The 10,948-nt window shown below is 45.2% G+C and overlaps 1 long non-coding RNA gene across 4 annotated transcripts in view; it reads right to left on the bottom strand.

Moving 5' to 3' along the window:
- The window catches only part of LOC138283779 (uncharacterized), a 150,107-nt gene extending 140,079 nt beyond the window's left edge, over positions 1–10,028 (bottom strand). For 2 of the 4 annotated variants that reach the window (XR_011201304.1, XR_011201301.1), the window contains exon 1: positions 9,974–10,028. This is a non-coding gene — a long non-coding RNA (uncharacterized lncRNA). Of the gene's footprint in view, positions 1–8,524; positions 8,835–9,200; positions 9,362–9,973 lie in introns of all 4 variants that reach the window. The other 2 variants (XR_011201303.1, XR_011201302.1) reach the window with 2 other exon arrangements.
- Positions 10,029–10,948: the final 920 nt, after the last annotated feature.

The raw sequence follows: 10,948 nt of genomic DNA on the forward strand, positions 1-10,948 counted from the left end.
GTGGTAAGTAGTCTCAAGCACTTATCCCACCACTGCACAACCAATGTAGGAGGCTGGACTGGCTTGTAGTGAGTACCAAGGGGTACTTGCACCTTGCACCAGACCCAGTTATCCCTTATTAGTGTATAGGGTGTCTAGCAGCTTAGGCTGATAGATAATGGTAGCTTAGCAGAGCAGCTTAGGCTGAACTAGGAGACGTGTGAAGCTACTACAGTACCACTTAGTGTCATATGCACAATATCATAAGAAAACACAATACACAGTTATACTAAAAATAAAGGTACTTTATTTTTATGACAATATGCCAAAGTATCTTAGAGTGTACCCTCAGTGAGAGGATAGGAAATATACACAAGATATATATACACAATAGCAAAAATATGCAGTATAGTCTTAGAAAACAGTGCAAACAATGTATAGTTACAATAGGATGCAATGGGGAAACATAGGGATAGGGGCAACACAAACCATATACTCCAGAAGTGGAATGCGAACCACGAATGGACCCCAAACCTATGTGACCTTGTAGAGGGTCGCTGGGACTATTAGAAAATAGTGAGAGTTAGAAAAATAACCCTCCCCAAGACCCTGAAAAGTGAGTGCAAAGTGCACCAAAGTTCCCCTAAGGACAAAATAGTCGTGTTAGAAGAATAATGCAGGAAAGACACAAACCAGCAATGCAACAACTGTGGATTTCCAATCTAGGGTACCTGTGGAACAAGGGGACCAAGTCCAAAAGTCACAAGCAAGTCGGAGATGGGCAGATGCCCAGGAAATGCCAGCTGCGGGTGCAAAGAAGCTTCGACTGGACAGAAGAAGCTGAGGTTTCGGCAGGAACAAAAAGGGCTAGAGACTTCCCCTTTGGTGGACGGATCCCTCTGGCCTTGGAGAGTCGTGCAGAAGTGTTTTCCCGCCGGAAGGACGCCAACAAGCCTTGCTACACGCAAATCGTGCATTTGGCGTTTTTGGATGCTGCTGGGGCCCAGGAGGGACCAGGAGGTCGCAAATTGGACCTGCAGAGAGAGGGGACGTCGAGCAAGACAAAGAGCCCTCACTGAAGCAGGTAGCACCCGGAGAAGTGCCAGAAACAGGCACTACGAGGATGCATGAAACTGTGCTCGCCGGAGTTGCACAAAGGAGTCCCACGTCGCCGGAGACCAACTTAGAAAGTCGTGCAATGCAGGTTAGAGTGCCGTGGACCCAGGCTTGGCTGTGCACGAAGGATTTCCACCGGAAGTGCACAGGGGCCGGAGTAGCTTCAAAGTCGCGGTTCCCAGCAATGCAGCCCAGCGAGGTGAGGCAAGGACTTACCTCCACCAAACTTGGGCTGAAGAGTCACTGGACTGTGGGGGTCACTTGGACAGCATCGCTGGATTCGAGGGACCTCGCTCGTCGTGCTGAGAGGAGACCCAAGGGACCGGTAATGCAGCTTTTTGGTGCCTGCGGTTGCAGGGGGAAGATTCCGTCGACCCACGGGAGATTTCTTCGGAGCTTCTGGTGCAGAGAGGAGGCAGGCTACCCCCACAGCATGCACAATCAGGAAAACAGTCGAGAAGGCGGCAGGATCAGCGTTACAGAGTTGCAGTAGTCGTCTTTGCTACTATGTTGCAGGTTTGCAGGCTTCCAGCGCGGTCAGCGGTCGATTCCTTATCAGAAGGTGAAGAGGGAGATGCAGAGGAACTCGGCTGAGCTCATGCATTCGTTATCTAAAGTTTCCCCAGAGACAGAGACCCTAAATAGCCAGAAAAGAGGGTTTGGCTACCTAGGAGAGAGGAAAGGCTACTAACACCTGAAGGAGCCTATCAGCAGGAGTCTCTGACGTCACCTGGTGGCACTGGCCACTCAGAGCAGTCCAGTGTGCCAGCAGCACCTCTGTTTCCAAGATGGCAGAGGTCTGGAGCACACTGGAGGAGCTCTGGACACCTCCCAGGGGAGGTGCAGGTCAGGGGAGTGGTCACTCCCCTTTCCTTTGTCCAGTTTCGCGCCAGAGCAGGGGCTAAGGGGTCCCTGAACCGGTGTAGACTGGCTTATGCAGAATTGGGCACATCTGTGCCCAACAAAGCATTTCCAGAGGCTGGGGGAGGCTACTCCTCCCCTGCCTTCACACCATTTTCCAAAGGGAGAGGGTGTCACACCCTCTCTCAGAGGAAGTTCTTTGTTCTGCCATCCTGGGCCAGGCCTGGCTGGACCCCAGGAGGGCAGCTGCCTGTCTGAGGGGTTGGCAGCAGCAGCAGCTGCAGTGAAACCCCAGGAAGGGCAGTCTGGCAGTACCAGGGTCTGTGCTACAGACCACTGGGATCATGGAATTGTACCAACAATGCCAGGATGGCATAGAGGGGGCAATTCCATGATCATAGACATGTTACATGGCCATATTCGGAGTTACCATGGTGAAGCTACATATAGGTAGTGACCTATATGTAGTGCACGCGTGTAATGGTGTCTAAGGAAATCCCCAAAGCAGAGACCCTAAATAGCCAGAAAAGAGGGTTTGGCTACTTAGGAGAGAGGATAGGCTAGCAACACCTGAAGGAGCCTATCAGAAGGAGTCTCTGACGTCACCTGCTGGCCCTGGCCACTCAGAGCAGTCCAGTGTGCCAGCAGCACCTCTGTTTCCAAGATGGCAGAGGTCTGGAGCACACTGGAGGAGCTCTGGGCATCTCCCAGGGGAGGTGCAGGTCAGGGGAGTGGTCACTCCCCTTTCCTTTGTCCAGTTTCGCGCCAGAGCGGGGCTGAGGGGTCCCTGAACCGGTGTAGACTGGCTTATGCAGAAATGGGCACCATGTGTGCCCATGAAAGCATTCCCAGAGGCTGGGGGAGGCTACTCCTCCCCTGCCTTAACACCATTTTCCAAAGGGAGAGGGTGTAACACCCTCTCTATGAGGAAGTCCTTTGTTCTGCCTTCCTGGGCCAAGCCTGGCTGGACCCCAGGAGGGCAGAAACCTGACTGAGGGGTTGGCAGCAGCAGCAGCTGCAGTGAAACCCCTGAAAAGGCAGTTTGGCAGTACCCGGGTCTGTGCTAGAGACCCGTGGGATCATGGGATTGTGCCAACAATGCCATGATGGCATAGAGGGGGCAATTCCATGATCTTAGACATGTTACATGGCCATATTCGGAGTTACCATTGGGAAGCTACACATAGGTAGTGACCTATATGTAGTGCACGCGTGTAATGGTGTCTCCGCACTCACAAAGTCCGGGGAATTGGCCCTGAACAATGTGGGGGCACCTTGGCTAGTGCCAGGGTGCCCTCACACTAAGTAACTTTGCACCTAACCTTTACCAGGTAAAGGTTAGACATATAGGTGACTTATAAGTTACTTAAGTGCAGTGTAAAATGGCTGTGAAATAACGTGGACGTTATTTCACTCAGGCTGCAGTGGCAGGCCTGTGTAAGAATTGTCAGAGCTCCCTATGGGTGGCAAAAGAAATGCTGCAGCCCATAGGGATCTCCTGGAACCCCAATACCCTGGGTACCTCAGTACCATATACTAGGGAATTATAAGGGTGTTCCAGTAAGCCAATGTAAATTGGTAAAAATGGTCACTAGCCTGTCAGTGACAATTTGGAAAGAAATGAGAGAGCATAACCACTGAGGTTCTGATTAGCAGAGCCTCAGTGAGACAGTTAGTCACTACACAGGTAACACATTCAGGCACACTTATGAGCACTGGGGCCCTGGGTTACCAGGGTCCCAGTGACACATACAACTAAAACAACATATATACAGTGAAAAATGGGGGTAACATGCCAGGCAAGATGGTACTTTCCTACAGAGCCAATCAGCAAACCCAGCCCCAGTGGGAAGGGAGGAGGGAGCTGCTGCTCTATTCAGAATGTCCTTGGTTACAGACAGGCTGAATCCACCCTTTCAAGCTAGCAGAGTCTACTTTCCCGGTCATGGAGAGATCGAAAAAAAAACTATAATACTGCTTGTCGCACACTCAGAAATATGGCTTCTTCAAGGCAAAAACAGGTGATGCTGACAGTTTCTAAACACAATTTAAATCACAGAAACAGATTAACCAGTTTCCTAAATACACTTTGGTAAGCCACTGAGGTTTATGTAGCCTTTGTACTTAAAAAAGAAGGGGGGGCATTATGCAGTCTTTTGCAACAAACTAGGAGGGACATTTCAAACACTCATGGCTAAAAAACAGCACTTTAAAAGGCCAAGCTACCTGAAATACGGAGAGTCTACAGTAAATAGGCACGGATAGAGGTAGAAAACACTTTAAAACCAATAATAAGATTTCCTAGAAAAGTCTGGGGCTCCTTACCTAGCTCTCCTAGGAATCCTTGATCACTGGGCTGTATTAGGGTGCAAGGAAAAAGCTAGGCTCATAAAATGGAAGTGACTGTCTTTTGATTCCCTCCACAAACATAAGGGGCCAGGGCAAGTGTGGGAGGAGGGCTCAGAGTGCCTGGGATTCAGAGAGCCAATCAGCAAACCCAGCCCCAGTGGGAAGGGAGGAGGGAGCTGCTGATCTATTCAGAATGTCCTTGGTTACAGACAGGCTGAATCCACCCTTTCAAGCTAGCAGAGTCTGCTTTCCTGGTAAGGGAGAGATTGTAAAAACCCAGAAATACTGCTTGTCGATCACTCAGAAATTTGGCTTTTTCAAGGCAAAAATAGGTGATGCAGTCAGTTTCTGAACCCTACTTAAATCACAGAAACAGATTAAGCACTCTCCTAAACACACTCTGGTTAGCCACTGAGGTGTATGTGGCCTTTTTGATTAAGAATTAAGGGTGGGGGGCTTTATGTAGTCATTTGCCACAGACTAGGAAGGACATTTCAAACAGTCACAGCTAATAAACAGCAGTTTGAAAGGCCAAGCTCCCTGAAACACAGAGAGTCTACAGTAAACAGACACGGGCAGCAGTAGAAAACACTTTTAAACAAATAATAAATTCTTAGAAAAGTCTAGGGCTCCTTACCTAGTCTCCTAGGAATCCTTGACCACTGGGCTGTATTAGGGTGCAGGGAAAATAATGGGCACAAAAAATGGAGGTGGCTATCTTGTGGTTCCCTTCACAAATTTAAGGGGCCAGGGCAGGTGTGGTAGGAGGGCTCAGGTTGCCTGGGACTCAGAGAACCAATCAGAAATCCCAGCCCCTGTGGGAAGTGAGGAAGGAGCTGATGCTATATTCAGAATCTCTTTGGATACAGACAGGCTGAATCCACCCTTCCATGCTAGCAGAGTCTACTTTCCTGGTAAGGGAGAGAGTGTAAAAACACTGAAATACTGCTTGTCACACACTCAGAAATGTGACTTTTTCAATGTAAAAACAGGTGATGCAGACAGTTTCTTAACTCAATTTAAATCACAGAAACAGATTAAGCACTCTTCCAAACACTCTCTTGTTAGCCACTGAGGTGTACGTGGCATTTCTGCTTAAAAAATAAGGGGGGGTTTATGCAGTCTTTTGCTACAGACTAGGAAGGAAATTTCAAACAGTCACAGCTAAAAAACAGCAGTTTGAAAGACCAAGCTGCCTGAAACACAGAGTCCACAGTCAACTGGCACGGGAAGCAGTAGAAAACACTTTTAAACAAATAATAGAATTTCCCAGAATTTCTGGGGCTCCTTACCTAGGTTTCCCAGGAATCCTTAAACACTGGGCTGTTTTAGGGCGCAGGCATAAAGCTGGGCTCATAAAATGGAGGTGGCTGTCTTGGGATTCTCTCCACAAACTTAAGAGGCGAGGACAGGTGTGGGAGGAAGGCTCTGGTTGCCTGGGACTCAGAGCCAGTCAGCAAGGCACAACCCATGTGGGAAGGGAGGACAGAGCTGCTGCTCCATTCAAAATGTCCTTGGACACAGACAGGCTGAACCCACCCTTTCAAGCTAGCAGAGTCTACTTTCTAGGTAAAGGAGAGATTGAAAAAAACACTGAAATACTGCTTGTCGCCTTCTTCAGGGCAAAAACAGGTGATGCAGACAGTTTCTAAATACAATTTAAATAACAGAAACAGATTAAGCAGTCTCCTAAACATACTCTGGTAAGTCACTGGGGTGTATGTAGCATTTTTACTTAAAAAAGAAGGGGGGGGACTTTATGCAGTTTTTTACCACAAACTTGGAAGGAAATTTCAAACAGCCATGGCTACATGTGGGAAGGCAGGAGTGAGCTGCTGCTCTAGTCAGAATCTCCTTTTGGATACAGACAGGCTAAATCCACACTTCCATGCTAGTAGAGTCTATTTTCCAGGGAAGGGAGAGATTGTAAAAAAACACTGAAATACTGCTTGTCCCGCACTCAGAAATTTGGCTTTTTCAAGGCAAAAACCAACTGGTGCAGACAGTTTCTAAACACAATTTAAATCACGGAAACAGATTAGCCAGTCTTCTAAACACACTCTGGTTAGCCACTGAGGTGTACGCGGCCTTTGTACTTAAAAAAGAAGGGGGGGCTTTATGCAGTCTTTTGGCAGAAACCAGGAGGGAAATTTAATACAGTCACGGCTAAAAACCGCACTTTAAAAGGCCAAGCTACCTAAAACACACAGAGTCTACAGAAAGCAGACACGGGTTGCAGTAGAAAACACTTTTAAATAAATAATAAGATTTCCTAGAAAACTCTGGGGCTCCTTCCTAGGTCTCCTAGGAATCCTTGATCATTGGGCTGTATTAGGGTGCAGGGAAAAAGCAGGACTCACAAAATGGAGGTGGCTGTCTTGTGGTTCCCTTCACAAATTTAAGGGGCCAGAACAGGTGTGGGAGGACGGCTCAGGTTTGCGTGGGACTCAGAGAGCTAATCAGCAAGGCCCAGTCCCTGTGGGAGGGTAGGAGGAAGCTGCTGCTCCCTTCAGAATCTCCTTTTGGATACAGACAGGCTGATTACACACTTCCAAGTTAGCAGAGTCTACTTTCCACGTAAGGGAGAGGTTGCAAAAAACATTGAAATACTGCTGTTCGCGCAGTCAGAAATTTGGCTTTTTCAAGGCAAAAACCAACTGAGCCAGACAGTTTCTAAACACAATTTAAATCACAGAAAGAGATTAAGCAGTCTTCTAAACACACTCTATTTAGCCAGTGAGGTGTATGTAGCCATTGTACTTAAAAGAGAAGGGGGGGCTTCATGCAGTCTTTTACCACAAACTAGGAACGACATTTCAAACAGTCACGGCTAAAAACAGCACTTTAAAAGGCCAAGCTACTTGAAACACAGAGGCCCATATTTATACTTTTTTAGCACCACATTTGCATTATTTTTTTACGCAAAAGCAGCGCAAACTTACAAAAGACAATTGTATTTTGTAAGTTTGCACCGCTTTTGAGTGAAAAGTGGGGCAAGAGTGGCGCTAAAAAAGTATAAATAGGGGCCAGAAAGTCTACAGTAAACAGGCATGGGTAGCAGTAGAAAACACTTTTAAACAAGTAATAAGATTTCCCAGAAAGGTCTGGTGCTCCTTACCTAGGTCTCCTAGGAATCCTTGATTACTGGGCTGTATTAGGGTGCAGGGAAAAAGCTGGGATCATAAAATGAGGTGGCTGTCTTGTGGTTCCCTCCACAAGCTAAAGGGGTCACGGCAGGTGTGGGAGGAGCTCTGAGGTTGCCTGGGACTCAGAGAGCCAATCAGCAAGGCCCAGACCCTGTGGGAAGGGAGGCAGAGGCTGCTGCTCTATTCAGAATCTTCTTGGATACAGACAGGCTGAATCTACACTTCCAAGCTAGCAAAGTCTACTTTCCAGGCGAGGGAGAGATTGTAAAATTAACTGAAATACTGCTTGTCGTGCACTCCGAAATATGGCTTTTTCAAGGCAAAAACAGGTGATGCACATAATTTCTAAACACAATTTAAGTCACAAAAAGATATTAAGCAGTCTCCTAAACACACTCTGATTAGCCACTAAGGTGTATGTGACCTTTTTACTTAGAAAAGAAGGCTTTATGCAGTCTTTTGCCACAAACTAGGAGGGACATTTGAAACAGTCACGGCTAAAGAACTTTAAAATGCCAAGCTTCCTGAAACACAGAGGGTCTACAGTAAACAGACACGGGTAGCAGTAGAAAACACTTTTAAACAGATAATAAATTCTTAGAAAAGTCTAGGGCTCCTTACCTAGTCTCCTAGGAATCCTTGATCACTGGGCTGTATTAGGGTGCAGGGAAAATAATGGACACAAAAAAAGGAGGTGGCTATCTTGTGGTTCCCTTCACAAATTTAAGAGGCCAGGCAGGTGTGGTAGGAGGGCTCAGGTTGCCTGGGACTCAGAGAGCCAACCCAGCCCCTGTGGGAAGGGAGGAGGGAGCTGCTGCTCTATTCAGAATCCCCTTGGATACAGACAGGCTGAATCTACCCTTCCAAGCTAGTAGAGTCTACTTCCTGGTAAGGGAGAGATTGTAAAAACACTGAAATACTACTTGTCACACACTCAGAAATTTTGCTTTTTTCAAGGCAACAACAGGTGATGAAGACAGTTTGTAAACACAATTTAAATCACAGAAACTGATTAAGCAGTTTCCTAAACACACTCATATTAGCCCCGAAAACGAATAGTGGCTGTGTCCTACCATGGTGCGCACTTCCAAAAAGTGTTTCCTTGCTATTGTATAAATCCGAAACAGTCAGTGATATTGTAACCTGAGCATATACGTTGTGAGGAGTGCCAGGGTAGTTCCACACCCAGCCACAGGGTGTGTAGGTTGCGATCCAAGAGGTCCACAATGAATAAATGAAGTTGAAAGAACCACGGCACATCCAATCATTCCAAATATTTGTCCTTTAATCTTCTTTGGTTATTCATTGAATGAAACATCCGCTACAATGTTCCATGTACAAACAGCCGACACGTGTTTCGCCGTGACAACGACTTTTTCAAGGCTGTGAAATAATATTCAAAATATCATAGTAAGCTAATAGTTCCAATGTCTAGTATGAGATCTTTGCTCTCACCCAAATGTGATATGACCAATTAATATGGCCAAACCATTGCCTTAGACACTCACCAAGAGGTGTTTAATTATCTTTGCCACGGTGCAAGGTGAGTTAACGGACAGCTATTTAGTGGTTTCTAAAATACTAGAAATAGGAAATAGATAATAGGCATACTGAACAAATGTTGCACATGGATAGAAAGTTCAAAAGTGAATTATTACACCACAAAGTGCAGAAAATTGTAAGAATGCAATCCAGTGACCCTAGTGACAATAGTACAGAGAAAACCAAAGTTTGCACCAGAGAACGTACCTTGTTGATATAGTATATATTATTAGAACTGTGCCAAAAGACATCCATATTGTGTCGTTCAAAGTAGAAATTCCTTTCCAAATATGAGGGTAACCGTTTTGTGTTCAGGGGTACACCTTAGAAATAAGTCAAAGGTCATACCTGGACCATGATAAGTCCAACTAAGGGAGAAAGGGAGCAAGAAATCAAATCAGTGCCAGGCGCTAGTAAAGTAATTTGTATGGATCGTGATGTTGTATAAAATGGAGGTCTTTAATATCAATAGCGTCCCACTTTATGGATAAGGGGATTTATACTCTCACATTGTGAGGCACCGAATATATATTAAGATCCTACAACAACTTAATGCTATGGTTGTGTGCACGAAATACCAATAAACCAAAAAGTACTCAAAACTCAAACATATCCACATCCAATCACATTGCCCTAACACCCATAAGTAAAATAAATACTGGGGTGAGGTAATCCAGCATATGTTGTCACGAAGGAAGAAAGTAGTTCTAGAATCTTGCGCCAAGTAAGCAGTATCGACTGTCAGAGCCAATAATTCTTATCTGTGAAAAATATATGTTATAAAACGCTAACCGCATGTCGTAAAACAGAGAGAAAAGAAAGGCACGCTATTTTCAAAGTTGCTGCCTAATACTGTTCCACTGTAGGAAACCAAAGTAAACCTGGATAAATGAGCTAGTCTAAGAGTTCGTAAAATTAAATTTAATAGGTGGCAGGGAAGACGGCTAAAAGGTCAATACAAGGCGGAGGTGAGATCTTACCCGTAGTGCATTTGAGCTCGTCAGTCACTTCGAGTATTTAACGTGCTGAATCAAATGGGCATTTAAAGTTTATCGAACGATAGAAATGAAAAAAGGCCAAAAATTCAACTATCTCAGTGGCGGCCATCTTATAACAAGCAGAAACAGCATACGATCGGGAGGAATCCAGCAATAAAAGTCTAATATCAAGAAGGTTCGTCAAAGATATAGAGTGAGAGTTGAAAAAATGGACCCAGAGAAAAACACCATAGGTGTGACCCACGTTTACCGAACAATTAGTGATCTATTCTTTATCAGCTCAAGAGTGCAAACCTATCATAGGAGAGGTTGTTAATGGTCTAAAGTTGAAATAAATGTTACTGGCATCTTCCAATGTGTAGCACCTATATAAACAGTTATGTTGTGTACAGTCATTTGGTGCCAGTATATAATGACATATTCCGTTACAATAATTTATAGTTAACAGTGTCATGTTTTCCATAAAGAACTTATATTCATATGGTAATATAATCAGACTCCCCATGTATAGTCCTCAAAGAGAATGGATTGTACACATGTTAGATGTAAAATTGACAAGATAAAAGTTGTTTCACAATATTAATATGTTGTTGTACATTCAGAAAGACTACCCAGTACAATCACAAAAAAAATGTAGATCTTTTTCCTTGTTCAACCCCTCCTCCACTGCCCGAAGCTTAATTATCCATTTGCTTTCCAGTTGTCTAAGCAATAGTGTCTTGTTGCCACCCCTAGGGCAACCACCCAGAGTGGCAATGCCATGTGTTTTGATATTGCATAGGTCCTGCTGGGTATGTCTGGAGTTGAAGTGTAGAGCAAATGGATAATCTTTAGTGTTGTTTTTAATTGCTCGAAAATGTTCTTGCAACCTTTCTTTATAGGGTCTGATAGTGCTACCTACATAGATGTAATTACAAACACCAATGAGACAGTACACCACATATTTGGTATTACAGT

The sequence above is a fragment of the Pleurodeles waltl genome, chromosome 1_1 (genome assembly GCF_031143425.1).
Source record: "Pleurodeles waltl isolate 20211129_DDA chromosome 1_1, aPleWal1.hap1.20221129, whole genome shotgun sequence".
Classification (NCBI taxonomy): Eukaryota; Metazoa; Chordata; class Amphibia; order Caudata; family Salamandridae; genus Pleurodeles; species Pleurodeles waltl.